This window comes from Anabrus simplex, chromosome 2 (assembly GCF_040414725.1).
Source record: "Anabrus simplex isolate iqAnaSimp1 chromosome 2, ASM4041472v1, whole genome shotgun sequence".
Classification (NCBI taxonomy): domain Eukaryota; kingdom Metazoa; phylum Arthropoda; class Insecta; order Orthoptera; family Tettigoniidae; genus Anabrus; species Anabrus simplex.
Genome location: NC_090266.1, coordinates 732616301 through 732631640, shown reverse-complemented (window position 1 = coordinate 732631640; position 15340 = coordinate 732616301). Strand labels below are relative to the sequence as shown.

The 15340-nt window shown below is 40.4% G+C and overlaps 1 long non-coding RNA gene across 1 annotated transcript in view; it reads right to left on the bottom strand.

Moving 5' to 3' along the window:
* Positions 1-759: 759 nt before the first annotated feature.
* Positions 760-15340, bottom strand: part of LOC136863078 (uncharacterized) — an 86537-nt gene continuing 71956 nt past the window's right edge. Inside the window, exon 4 of the long non-coding RNA XR_010859142.2 lies at positions 760-1244. This is a non-coding gene — a long non-coding RNA (uncharacterized lncRNA). The remainder of the gene's footprint in view (positions 1245-15340) is intronic.

Genomic DNA, 15340 nt, shown 5'->3' with positions numbered 1-15340 from the left:
TGCAGAAGAAATGAATTTCACTTTGTTATAACTTGTTGAATTTTTTCGAAAAGCTCAATAACAAGTGTTTGTGTTTCACTGTAATACACATTTTGTCTGGTGCCTTGATAACTCGCAGGAAAATATATGTTAACCCTATCTTTAATGCAGTGCGTTTCACACATTTCTAAAAGTGAAATTTTATGTTTAGAATACCACGTTGATAACTGAAGTATGTTAATTTCTGCATTGTTAGGAGGATTAGGGGATAACCATCTTCTAGTTGCATTTACTTTTGTCGGTAGCGGTAGAGACCACCCTTTCTAACCCTCCTTTTTGAATCTCCATCTGCACCGTCAGATGTGTACAGTGAAAATATGCTGTTGATTGCCAAGTTCATAGCGGTCTATAAAGTATAGTAATTGAAACTTTGAAAAGAAGGGTAACTCACTGGGAGAATTTTTGAATGAATTCCGAAGTTTGGGTACTGTTCCAAACATGTATCCTTGGGTTATTTACCATTCACATGAAATAATGATTAACATGAGGCATACAATGCGATCCATTCAAGAGCGATTTAATTGTGGTTCACCATATATAAAACGAACTTTATCAATTGTTTATAAAATAAAGATAAATTGAATATTTGAATAGTGGGGGTAGTTGAAAGCGAAATCACACACCAAAAGACATTGCACTTATTGAACAAAGGACGTGGTCGCAAACTCAGTGTGCATAAAAGTTTGGGCACTATTTTGCTGAAAGTAAATTTCATCCCTGTAGTGTTAAAATGTAAAATGATTTATATAAGGAAAGATCCTGATGTAACGCCCTTTGGTGGACGTACGTAACATGTCTTCATATAATTTTCAAATGTTCTAACATAACAATTCGTTTCTCTACGGTATTTTCTTGGGCAAATCAGCACATACTAGTACTCAATCACATCATTGTGTACTTGATAAATATGCATATACATTTATCAAACATAGAGCACTTCCTTTATGATTTTATATCACCTTACACTTCTTATTCAGCATTTAAATGGAAATGTAACTGTGGCTTCAAAATACACTAAAAATAGATATTGTCCATTTACACGTAACAGTAAAAATGCGTCCGCTCATTCATATGGTTCCATTGTGAACGCAGCGACACTAAAATCTTGAGGTTGGTAGGCAGAGTCAGTCGGTGATGGACGTCTACAACATGCTTCTCTCGGGCCCAACCACCATCTAGAACATGATCGGCTTACTTCTTTCCACCTGTAAAAGAGACAACTGAAATTAGTATATTATTAGGGCACCATATATTGCAATTACTGGCGTTTAGATCCTCCATTCCTAATGTGTGTCACTGGCACAGTTAAAATGGCACATACTTGAACGCAAAAAGAGCGTTGAGGCCCACAAAGAGAATCCTATACGCCAATATGGCAGTCGTTCTTGTACGTTCAACGACCCTCGGGGTTTCAGTATTGTTGTCATAGTGAGAAGTTGAATACTCCTATTTCCAAATTATTTACATTACAGGAGAAGGAAGAACTTTACTTCAAATTCGTTCTAATTCTGTTTAAATACGTAGATTTCTAACTGTTACTATTTCTATGCTCTAACAACATATTTAAAAACTAAATGTCAAAAATACAACAAGAAACGACCACCTTCAGGACTTAGGACTGCTCTTAACCGTTTTGGGAACGACCGCCCTCAGGACGTTGGAGTGCTCTCGACTTTTGGGAACGGTTCTCTACATGATGCTGAAGCACTTTTAACTCTTTCGGGGAAGTCTGTCCGTCCCAGAATGCTTGAAAACGTTCCAACGAGGAAATTCATTTATCGTGCGAAAGCAAAAGTGAAGTTGGTAAAATTCTCTATGATTAAATATTTACTAAGCCACATTCCTTCTCCACTTTCATAGGATAATCTTATATCATTCCACGTCCTAATCCCTCAACTCAGTAATTATACTGAACCCATAATTCTACGATGAAGAATAATTCCAGATATTTATTTCAGCTTCAAATAACTTTTTTGAGAGTAGCCATGTTTTATTTCAAGAGTCTCGCTCTCCCGTGGAAACAGAACTCACCGTGCCAAGCGAGCCACCATCTCGTGAAATGCCGGGACACTTCGGTCGACATCTAATACAGACTAACTTAGCAATTTTGGATAAATCCGTGATAACGAGAGATTTTGGCGACATGGTTAATCCAGGAATAAAGGATCTAAATTATTAATAAACCATACATGAAGATAGAATCCCCAGGGTGAATTTAAATGCAATTAAGCCTGGAGAAAAGTTGGCGTCATACTCGCGGATTTGCGACACGTGTCGAGGTCATCTATGAAGAAAGACCACGAAATTACATGTCAGAAATAAATTTATTATGCCCGTTGCAAGTATGGGAAAAATACAAAATTAACACCATAATGAATTATAATTCTGTCTGAATTTGTGGAATAAGTTTCAAGAAAGTTGGTCCAGTGGCTGTGGAGTTAGCAGATTGCACTACCAAGCTTCATGGTGAAGGTGGCGTCCTCTCAGAGGGTATAAAAGAAATCCCCTCTACCTACATTTACACACTCTATCTGAAGGTCCGGACGGTGGAACCCACGTCGATCGTCTACAAGAAAGTGCGGGGTTTATTTCTCAAAATAACTTGTTATATATTCGTGTCAATGGTTCAAGTAGAGTATTAAATGGAAGGTGATAGAAATTATCCTGAGCTTCCACCGACGAAAAATGTGAAGGCATAGATATCTGTTTAAAATACATACCTGATTTCCTCTCTGGTTTACATTGTGTGTGTTTGATATTGTCAAAGGGAGTCTGGAGGCTAGCCAGTGAGGTCTGATGTTTGTTAACTATTGAAACACTTGGCCAATTATTAGGGTGAACTAAAGCAGAGTCTTGGGAAAACAGTCGCAGTCGCCAGTAGAGAAGGAGGTTTGTCGCATGTTAAAACGCGAAGAAAGTGCGTCATTTGCGGTGTTAATCGATAGCGAGTGTAAAATCTGTGTATTTTTAAGATACATATATAAGAAAGATGATGTATCCTGTAGCCATGAACAGCTAAATACGAGGTCAGCTGGCTGAATGTAGCCGGAATCTACAAGATGACTACTGTTACAGGTCTGTGTCTATATTTGTATTAATGTTGTAGAATATAATGTGTTTGTCACAATAAAATTTCAGTGCGTGTGTCGAATTAATATTTAATAATGATCAGGTGAATGCATTATATTTCTGGTCGCCGTGTGGAACTCTTCAGGGCAGTAAAATTCACGTCGAGAAACTGTAAAATGCGATGTTTAAATAATGTGTTAACATTATTTGAGATATTGTTCAAACTGAGTAAAGTTAGGAAGGTGTGTGTGTACATAGATGTTAGTGTTAGGGTGTGTAGACACTATGTAGGCTCGACGATAGATTTAGGGTGTCGTCTGTATATATTTAAGTCTTAGGTTAGGTGTTCTTGCGAAGTGACGTGAACGATGGTAGTGTCTGCAGTAGTGTAAGTAATGCGAAGAGTGTTATTAAAGTAATATTGAGGCCATGTTTCGGCACAGCCCTTACCAGCTGGAAGGTGTTTACATAAGATTATGGAACCACTAGTGGCATGAACGTGAGGGTTGTCAGGCATTGGATACTGAACTAATGGTGATTGATATTTACAGCTGTTTGCCATGCGCGTTTAAGTTCATTGAACTTTAGTATTTTAATTTTATTTCCAGACTTAATTGTTTTGTCGTTCAGACGTCCGATTGCTTTGATAGTATGCGTGTTGACACTTAGCTTATTTATGTGAGACTTGAGTTACGAATGCAGTTTCGATTCTTCAGCTGGGAATATATTTTATTTCCAATTTTCGGTCTTTCATTTTTATAATAGTTGACCGTGGTCTATCAATAACTTGTAGTTAGTTTATTGGGACAAACATAAGTAGATGGATCTGTAATGATAGTCATAGTTATAAAGGAAAGAATTCCCTAGATTGTTTTGGTATTTTGGATTTTATTTTATCATATGGACTTCTAAGTTTATTAAACTTAACGTAACCGTTTATAACCTGAAAGTTGGTTGTATAAGAATATATTTCAAGTGATTTACCAATTTTTCTTTCACTTCAGTGTTTAGCATTTCTTCCAAATGCATGATGAGTAAGTGTTTCTTGCATTTCGCAGTTTTGTTTCTTCAGAACGACGTAATGTAAGATCCTCTCGGATCGAGTTGTTGTTGGTTCCTTCTGAACAGCTGTTTGGGTGATGCACGTTTCAGCATCGGGATTATTCCATAACTTAAGGGTGTCACGAGATGACAATACATGGTGGAATTTATTTTTAATTATGACTGCTGCTGTTAACTTGTAGTGGACACCATGCTTTCCAGTAGTATTTCGTAACTTATCCAAAGCAACTGATAGTCAATTTGGGTCGATTAAGGGTCCATTCGGCGGATGTTCCCATATTCGACAGGGTATTTGACTGGCGGATAACCTTAATTAAATGTAAATCTGGATCTCTACTTGTTGAAGGTCAGATTTTCCACGGATCGTGTGGATTAATTCTCAGTTATCGTTTGGATCAATAGGTACCCGATTTTCAGGTTTTATTTTCGTTTTTCTAGTTTTCGCTGTTCACCAATCTGTGATATTTCTACTTTCCTCCGAAAAAAGTTCTTCGATAAATGTAACTGATAAAACTCACGCAATGCAATGTGACTGCGTTGAAACGTTAAATGATTAAAATTTTCTCGATGAATGATTTTATAACATAATTTTTTTTTTGCATTTTGATAATTCAATAAAAGTTAGTAAGCACATATTTGCTCCTCATTTCAAGTAGTTAGGCTCTCTTCTGAACCCCATCGTTCGGTTAAGATCGTGACCGAAATATTCCCGCTACGACCCCAAGATTGAAGAGTTCGACATTGCTCTACTGGAGCAGCTGTGGCCAACCAACGATGGAATGGTAAGTTCAAGGGTTCAATACTGTCAAATAGTTTCGCTCATATAACAAACACATGCGACTGAATATCAAACATGTCGTAAACTTAGAATACTATACACCAAAAATACAGTAAATGTTAGAAATTTGGTGGCGATTGTTATTTTAAGGATAAAGAATAACATAAATATTAGGAATCATTTAAAAAATAGTAGGCTGCAATGAAAGGCCACTTAATGAGGAAAAGGGTGTTCGTTAAATGTCCTGAAATAGTTTCTTTCAGTCCACAATATCGCACTGATTTGCAACAGGAAAGTTCGAGAAAGGTCTGACACCTTTCCCCTTCCCCTTCATTAGCCTGTCCGTTTGTCTGCGTGTCTTCGAGGTTTTGGCGTCCGGAATTCGTTTACCGACCGGGTCGACGGATTACGAGGGCTGTTGATAAATTAATGGCAAGATTCACAGAACACAATTTTCAATTAGATAACAATTGCAATTACATTACATCCCTTCAATGTAGTCATCCGCGAAGTATATTACCCCTTGCCAAATGTCGGAAAGCCGTTGAGAAGGCGTTCTCTGTTGATGACAGCGATGGAGGGCCCTACTGCGTGGAGTACAGATGCCACATCGGGAAATAGTTCGTACCGAAACTTTGAAGAATCACGAGGCTGAATTGCAGAGAGTGAAATGGAATATCATCACACGCTACAACGCTTGTCTACAAGCTGAGGGAAAACATTTTCAACACTTAGAGTAATGGGGCTATTTTGATTGTTTTTCAATCAGATAATCCATTAATCGCAGATAATAGGCGTTCCACGGGCGTACGAGAATGGTGTGATGGCGATCACGCTCTCATTTACAGAAGACATCCCTCGCGGGACTCGCCCTGTACCTAAAAGTGAACGGAATACATCCCCATGGAAGACCCAAGGAACTGAGATAGGACATGATATCAAACAATGTGTCCCCTAACGACGTCTTCGTTCGAAGAAATCGAGAATAGCACGTACAAAAACCGCCATGCAGAACGGAGTAAACACTAAGAAGAAGAAGGTAAATATAATTGTGAATGTAACAGTATTACATTATTTGAAATAAATGTTACTGAAAGGTGGCGATACTTATCTTGCTACCCTTACTGTCCCCATACATAAAAGAAAAGTGGAGTCTATTAAGAGCTGCTACCATCCCAGACCTACGCCTTTCCTATTCCATCGGTCTGGAAAATATATGGATCAGTGCAACGTTTTGCAAATAACAAAAGAATCCTCCCCCTTATACTGGGCAGTCACCCGTCGCAATGATCATTTATTGAGATGTTCGCTCGCTGCTAAGGGCAGATTTCACTACATGCAATTTTCCTTGCAAAAAAAGCAGTGTCACCTCCGAACAGGCCACGAAGGCCCTTGGAGGAGTGGAAGGTAAAGGCTTCGACCATTGTTAACCTCAGCACGTGATGGGGTGGAGTGGTTAGCTCTACGCCCGGCCGCCTTTGCCCCCAGGAATTAACCTGATACTCATTTTTGGTGTAGGCTGAGTGAACCTCAGGGCTATATGCACCTCCGGAAGTGGAAATCTCGTTTCTTAAATTTTACGACTTCCTGACGGGGACTCGAACCCACGTCCTTCCGGGCGAACCGAGCACGCCTTTACCGCCTCGGCCAGGCAGTCCCTCTATTTCCTTGCACTGGACATAAACAAATCGCAGTATACGTGGAGATACGCTCAATTTATCATCTAAGCGGATAGTACGATAGCCATTCCAAGAAACTCTACTCATGGATTTATAACTGAATAACCCTATCAACCCTGAGTTAAGACTGCCACTTCACGCTGTAGGTAGGTGGGCATTATATCATGGCAAGAAACACCCAATTTTGGGTAGTTTGACCATATTTGTAAGGCACTGAATATTAGCCTCAAGGCAATAACTGTCCATTTACTTGACACTTAGTCATTTCTTGCCGTGATGTTGGCAATCGTGAGCTCTCTAGACATTATAGCGTATGCTATAAAGACATGTTTATACCTAAGGAAGGAACTGCTTTCAAGTACCATCAAGTTCCCTCTAGCAACGGATAGCCTACGTCTAGTTTATTCAACAGTAGCGATACCTTCAAAGATTCAGTTGTGCCTCAAAATCAGGTTTACCTTGTTACCTTTAATGTCCCTATAAATAAAAGAAAATTTGGAGGCTATTAACAAACTTCATAAATCTTCATAAATTCTGAAGAAATATGTTTCTATAACGCTATAAAGACAGCAGTCACTGAACCATTAGCAGATGATGAAATTGACGGCCTTCGAAGAAAATAGGTCTCCTTGAATCATTGTTACTTTGAAAGTGAAAGTGACTTTTCACAATCTTTTGATTTTTTTATAAATATGCATTGTTCGTTCGTAATCTGCTTACCCTCCAGGGTCGGTTTTTCCCTCGGACTCAGCGAGGGATCCCACCTCTACCGCCTAGGGAAGTGTCCTGGAGATTCAGACTTTGGATCAGGGATACAACTGGGGAGAATGACCAGTACCTCGCCCAGGCGGCCTCACCTGCTATGCTGAACAGGGGCCTTGTGGAGGGATGGGAAGATTGGATGGGATAGACAAGGAAGAGGGAAGGAAGCGGCCGTGGCCTTACGTTAGATACCATCGCGGCGTTTGCCTGGAGGAGAAGTGGGAAACCACGGAAAACCACTTCCAGGATGGCTGAGGTGGGAATCGAACCCACCTCTACTCAGTTGACCTCCCGAGGTTGGGTGGACCCCCTTCCAGCCCTCGTACTACTTTTCAAATTTCGTGGTAGAGCCGGGAATCAAACCCGGACCTTTGGGGGTGGCAGCTAATCACGCTAACCACTACACCACAGAGGCAGACATAAATATGCATTGTACTGTTAATAATTTCTTTAGTATGTTTGGTTTCATTATTGGGATTTAATTTGGAATGTATGTATGTTTAGTCATCAGCCCGAAGGCTGGTTGGATCCTCAACAGCTCCGCCATCAGCTGTCATAGATGGCCTAGGCATCACTGAAGAGGTGTACTAGGGAAATGAGGAGTGAGGTAGTTTCCCGTTGCCTTCCTCAAAGAAACAGAAATTGCTATTACATATCAGTCTGCCAAGCCCACTGAAATGCATGCACCAGCCGACCCTATGAGCAACAGTTTCACACCATTCATAGCAGGGACTGGCTGCATAAGGAGTGGCATTACTAGAATCACTAGTAACAGAGACAGATCAATGAAAGTAACAAAATTGCTCTAGCCTATACCAGAAGACATAGTGCACTGTAAACACTAGGCCCCGCCAGCAAAGGCACAGTTAGGAATGTAAGAAACAATAAAATAAATATAATATGAGAATGCTGTACACTGCCTGATAAAGAACATTGAAGTACCCAGAATGGGAGGAGGAAACGAAATTGAGAGGATAAGTGATGTTACTTCAGTGATTGCAAAATCAAGTCCAATTTACAAAGAACTTGGCATTATGAGCCCATTTAGCAATATGAAGTCGCAAACCCTCTGACCTGGATGCACAAACTGATCCGACTCGGAAGGGTGTCATAAAGCCGTTGTATCCTTTCGTGAGGCAAGCTGGCCTACAATTATTGTAAATGGTCCTAGATATCATGGATGGTGGCATTGGGACGGAGTTGACGCCCGAGCTGCTCCCACACATGTTCTATCGGGGTCAGATCTGGGGATCCTGCTGGCCACGAGAGTACCTTAACATCATGCAGACAGTACATAGAGACTGTGCCGTGTGTGGACGAGATTTATCCTGTTGAAAAATAGCACCACGATACTGTCACATGAGAGGTAAGATATGAGGACGCAGGATTTTTGTGACGTACCCTTGTGCGATCGAAGTTCTCTCAGGCACTACCAGCCGTAACCTGAAGTCATACCTGATGGCTCTCCACACCACGACGCCAGGATTAACACCGCTGTGTCTCTTCAACACATCGAAAGAATAGGATCTCTTCATAGGTCACCGCCATACTCGCAGACGATGGTCATTCGGGGTAGTGCAAAACCGCGATTCGTCACTGAAACACAATGCGACGCCATTCACCAGCAATCCATGCTTCCCAGACCCGGCACCACTCCAAACGCAGCCGTTTATGTTGTGGTGTGAACGGCAGTCTACGCATGGGACCGCAATTCGCTAGTCAGGCTGCTAGTATTCTACCAATGGTACGGTATGACACAGAATGTTGCAGGAACTCCATTGCATGTTTTCGGATGACAGGGTAGATGTGAAGGGATTATAATTTTCTTGGTGCACAATACGGTTATCCTCCCTTGTGGTGATCAGACAGAGGATGCCTGCCCTCACGTTCCTTTGCAGTCCAACATCGGGCCACAAATCTGCCCCATAAATCTGCATATTGCAGGATTCGACCAGCCGGCCAAATGGAGACCCAGACTCTGCCAGGTGCTGATAATGCGACATCTCCGTGTCCTTCACAGTGATCGCTCAACATCTGACGCTGTTTTCGCCCATTATGTACCCTACCAACCCAGGTAACAACACGGTCGTTGTACGCAGCGTGTGTCTCGAACAACAAGTGGCCACGGATGGTTCGGTGTACTCCGACCGGCCAATCGAGCAAAGGAGGGGTGGCCCCACGGCTGTACCGTGGCTCTACGCCTCTGTATTCGGCTGACCTGAGAATGGTTTTCATTGATTTTCCAATCTCCTGCACTAAGGTGAATGTCCGGACAGTTCATAGTATAGGCAACGGCCGCCAACCCTCTCACCTTCTCCGCTCATCTCTTTCTCCGATACAAGTCTCCTGGCCTGAGGGACGGCGTCACCGTTTTGGAAGCCCGCCTCCGCCTTCAGGGAAGAAATGAAAACACTGAATATTAGTATCAACACTAAACACGAACAACACTAATGCACCCTGGTGGCCGTCTACCTGTCACAGAGAATTGCAACTCTACAACCCGCCGATGGTGTGTACGTGTATGAAGTTATATTGACATCCGACCATTTCTCTTGGGTGCTTCAGTTTTTTTGTCAGGTGGTGTATATCATTGTGAATGTAACAGTATGATATTATTTGAATAAAAATGTTACTTAGAATAGACTGACAAGAGAAACTAAAGGAAATAGTATTTTAAGAAATGTTTGATAAAACATATGAAAAATTCTTGGAGTTAATATAAGACATAGCCAGGTGACAGCTAAAATCCATAACTAAGTTCATAAAATAAAATTACATTTTGCCACAAATTTGAAGTTAATCTATATATATAAAATAACTTGTCCTGACTGACTGACTGACTGACTGACTGACTGACTGACTGACTGACTGACTGACTGACTGACTGATTCATCATCGCCGAGCCAAAACTACTGGACATAAAGAAATGAAATTTTGGACATAGATTCATATTAAGATGTAGGTGCTCGCTAAGAAAGGATTTTTGGATATTCCTTCGCTAAGGGGGTGAAAAGGGGGTTGAAATTTTAAAATGAGTGTATCAATATCTCAAAACTTTAAAAGTTTACAGATGTAAAAATTGGTATTTATAATCTTCTTTAAAAATAAGGAAACACGTATTTTTTTTTATTTTCAGATAATCCCAATAGGAGGGGTGAAAACGGTGAAAAAGGGGTTGAATGCCTTTAATGAGGATACCGGTACCTATATCTCAGAAACTGAAGATATTACAGGCCTGAAAATTGGTACTTTTGATCTCCTTTAAAAATAAAGAAACACGTATTTTTTGTTTTTGGGAAAATTCAATTAATGGGTGGTGAAAAGGGGGATGAATTTTTAAAATGAGTGCATCTATATGTCAAAACTTTTAAAGTTTACAGATGTAAAAATTGGTATTTAGAATCTTCTTTAAAAATAATTAAACACGTATTTTTTTATTTTCGGAAACTCCCAATAGGAGGGGGAAAAGGGGGGAAAATGGGTTGAATGCCTTTACTGAGGATACTTATATCTCAGAAACTGAAGATATTACAGACCTGAAAATTGGTTTTTGGGATCTCCTTTAAAAATAAAGAAAGCGTATTTTTTGTTTTTGGAAAATCCAATTAATGGGGGGGGGGGTGAAAAGGGTGAATTTTTAAAATGAGTGTATCTATATCCCAAAACTTTTAAAGTTTATAGATGTAAAATTGGTACTTAGAATCTCCTTTAAAGATAAAGAAACACGTATTTTTTGTTTTCGGAAAATCCCAAGGGGAAGGGTGGAAAAGTGTGAAAATTTGGTTGAATGCCTTTAATGAGGCTACTTATATTTCAGAACCTGAAGATATTACAGACCTGAAAATTGGTGTTTGGGATCTCCTTTAAAAATAAAGAAACTTGTATTTTATATTTTTGGAAAATCCAATTAATGGGGGGGTTAAAGGGGGTGAATTTTTAAAATGAGTGTATCTAAATCTCAAACCTAAGTTTATAGATGTAAAAATTGGTGTTTTAGAATCTCCTTTAAAAAATAAAGAAGCACGTATTTTTTGTTTTCGGAAAATCCCAATGGGAAGGGTGGAAAAGGGGGAAAAAGGGGTTGAATGCCTTTAATGAGGCTACTCATATTTCAGAACCTGAAGATATTACAGAGCTGAAAACTGGTATTCGGGATCTACTTTAAAAAAAAGAGAAGCAGGTATTTTTTATTTTTTGGAAAATCCAATTAATGGCGGTTAAACAGGTGTGACAAATTGGGGTGAATGTTTCGAAAGACTATATCTACAGAATATCTGAGAAACGTAAAATGTTACAGGCGTAAAAAGTGGGTATTTGGAATTTCCTGTATTAACATAGGCGATTTGTTTTTGGAAACTCCCCTTAAGGGGAAATAAAAAGGGGTGAAATTATAAAATGAGAATTTCTACAGTATATCTCAAAAAACGTAACATGCTACAGAAGTGAAAAAATGGTATTTTTACCTCTATTAAAAATAAAGAAACCCGTATTTTTAGTTTTCGGAAATACCACTTGGGTGAAAGGGGGGGGGGGGGTAAAAGTTACTGAAAATGGTGTTGATTTCCTTTTTTTTTTTTTTGCTATTTGCTTTACGTCGCACCGACACAGATATGTCTTACGGCGACGATGGGATAGGAAAGGCCTAGGAATTGGAAGGAAGCGGCCGTGGCCTTAATTAAGGTACAGCCCCGGCATTTGCCTGGTGTGAAAATGGGAAACCACGGAAAACCATCTTCAGGGCTGCCGACAGTGGGGCTCGAACCCACTATCTCCCGATTACTGGATACTGGCCGCACTTAAGCGACTGAAGCTATCGAGCTCGGTTTGATTTCTTTTAATTAGGCTACTGATATCTCAAGAATGAAGATGTTACAGACGTGAAATTTGATATTTGAAATCTGCTTTAAAAGTAAAGAAACACTCATTTTCGGAAAATCCAACGAAGGTGGGCGCGGGGGGGGGGGGGTGAAAGAATTGAAAAATTATTTGACTTAATTGTATGAGAATACATACATCTAATAAATATAAAGTTGTTACAGACGTGAAAATTGGTATTTGGATTTCCTTTAAGAACAAAGAAAAACGCGTCGGGGGGGGGGGCATCTTGCGGTGCGGGAGTGAAAAGGAGTTGAATTCCTTTCATGAGGACAGATAAATCAAAAACTGAAGAAGTTACACGGAAAACCATCTTCAGGGCTGCCGACAGTGGGGCTCGAACACACTATCTCCCGATTACTGGATACTGGCCGCACTTATGCGACTGCAGCTATCGAGCACGGTTTGATTGCTTTTAATTAGGCTACTGATATCTCAAAAATCAAAAGGAGGTGAGACCAATTGATATTACTGTTCATAATGTACTTATAAGGAGCCTCCGTTGATAATTGGTATTTACAAGATCCTTTACTATTAAAGAAACAAGTACTTTTTGCTGGAAAATTCACTTGGGGGGGGGGGGGGAAGGAAAGGAAGTGAATTTTTTTTTATGGGGATACTTATATCTCAAAACTGAAGGTAATAGCCGTGAACATTGGTGCTTGGAATCTCCTTTAAACATAAAGAAACACGCCTTCTTTAATTCTTTTTGTTTGAGGGAGGGGTAAATAAACTTAACGGCGGTGGGGTGCAAAAGGAGGTGAGACCAATTGATATTACTGTTCATAATGTACTTATAAGGAGCCTCCGTTGCTCAGGCCTCTCACAGCTGGGTTCCTTGGTTCAAATCCCGGTCACTCCATGTGACATTCGTGCTGGACAAAACGGAGGCGGGACAGGTTTTCCTCCGGATACTCCGGTTTTCCCTATCATCATTCATTCCAGCAACACTGTCCAATATTTCATTTTATTTTTCATTCATCGATCATTGCCCCCGAGGAGTGCTTCGGCAGCCGGCACATTTCCTATTGTCGCCGCTAGATGGGGCTTTATTCATTCCATTTCTGACCGTGTCGAATGACTGGAAACAGGCTGTAGATTTTCGATGTACTTATTCTGATCATAAACCGATCATTTTTAATCTTTCCTGGGTTCGATTTCAACAACCATCTTTTCCTTCGGAGAACGTTCTTAGATTACAGTAGACTCTCCTGGCATATAAATGAAAATTTAAACACATTTGAAATAAGTGATAGGAATGAGATTGGCCGTCAAATTGTTCACCTCTATAATAAGTTCAATAATGCACGGAAGTATGTCATTCGTATCGCCAGAAATCCCGCACACTTGCCTACGCGCGACAATTGTGCTGGTCACATTCTCAACAATGACAATGGCAGCATATGTAATTTACCGCCAAGTAACGGTCTTGCATCTTGCTGCGGGGTCCAGAACATCTAACAATAATAAATAATATTGAAAAATGAAATGGCGTATGGCTTTTAGTGCCGGGAGTGTCCGAGGACATGTTCGGCTCGCCAGATGCAGGTCTTTTGATTTGACACCCGTAGGTGACCTGCGCGTCGTGATGAGAATTAAATGATGATGAAGACGACACATACACCCAGCCCACGTGCCAGCAAAATTAACCAATTAAGGTTAAAATTCCCGACCCTGCCGGGAATCGAACCCGGGACCCCTGTGACCAAAAGCCAGCACGCTAACCATTTAGCCATGGAGCCGGACATAAATAATAATAATAATAATAATAATAATAATAATAATAATAATAATAATAATAATAATAATAATAATAATAATAACAATAATAATAATAATAATAATAATAATAATAATAATAATAATAATAATGTTCTGGACCGTCGTCAAATTGTGCGGACCGCGCTGGAAACGGGTCCTGGCCTGGTAATGTCTACGAATACAGTCCGGCCGCGGGTTCAGTACCGCCAAGGCACCCAAGACGACACAACGCCGGATCTCCTTCAGGAATTGATCCATACTAAAAATGCTAATAGGAAAAGATGGCAAAGATTTAGGGACCTAACTGACCGCGTGGAATACCTGGACCTAGCCCGGGAAGTACGAAATCGATTGCTGGAAAGAAAGATTGAAAAATCTCTCAGAAAACGAGTCAGATGGCGAATTTTGGCAGATTCTCTCAGAAAACGAGTCAGATCGCGAATTTCCGAGGATTATATATAAAACGTTAAGCATTCAGTTATAAATTTCAGTATAATACCGTAGCGAAGCACGGGTATCTTGCTAGTAAATAAATAAATAAACTTATTAAGTTTTTCAGGAAGCACCAAGTAAATTTGCTTTAAAAACTCGCTGAAAAACTGACATTGCAGTATGGTTTGTTTTAGTTTTCTCAGAACCTGGCCATTGTTACTTAGTCACTTATTGACTCGGGCTATTCAACTGAAGATACCGTTAGAACTGAGGCTTCTGAAATCCAACCAGGAGATGTCCCTAAAGAAAAGTGTGATGTCTACGAACCTATAATGGAGAAAATTACCGCATAAGTTATAATCCACGCAGGTAGTGTGTGGTTGAAATGGAATTAGAAGTTAAATAGCCGTCAGGTTTGCACATTTCAATACACTGTTCCAATTGGATAACAAAGTTATGAACTCCAAGCGAATTGGCAGTTCAGTTAGTGGCGCACAGCTGTGAGCTTGAATTCGGGAGATAGTGGGTTCGAATCCCACTGTCGGCAACCCTGAAGATGGTTTTCCGCGGTTTCCCATTTTCACACCAGGAATATCCCGGGACTGTACCTTAATTAAGGCTACGGCCTCTTCGTTCCCTTACGTATCCCTTTCCAATCCCATCGTCACCACAAGACCTATCTGCGTCGGTGCGACGTAAAGCCCACTGTAAAATAAAATTCTACATATACTAGGTGGCTCGCGAACGCCGTACTTTCTACTTATAAATGTCCCGCATGCAGTTATGCTGAACGGGATATCTAGTAACTGATTTCCACAGGGGCACTGCTGCCAGCAGGCAGGTTACGTCAGAATATGGAGAGATAACAACCGGACGGTCGCTC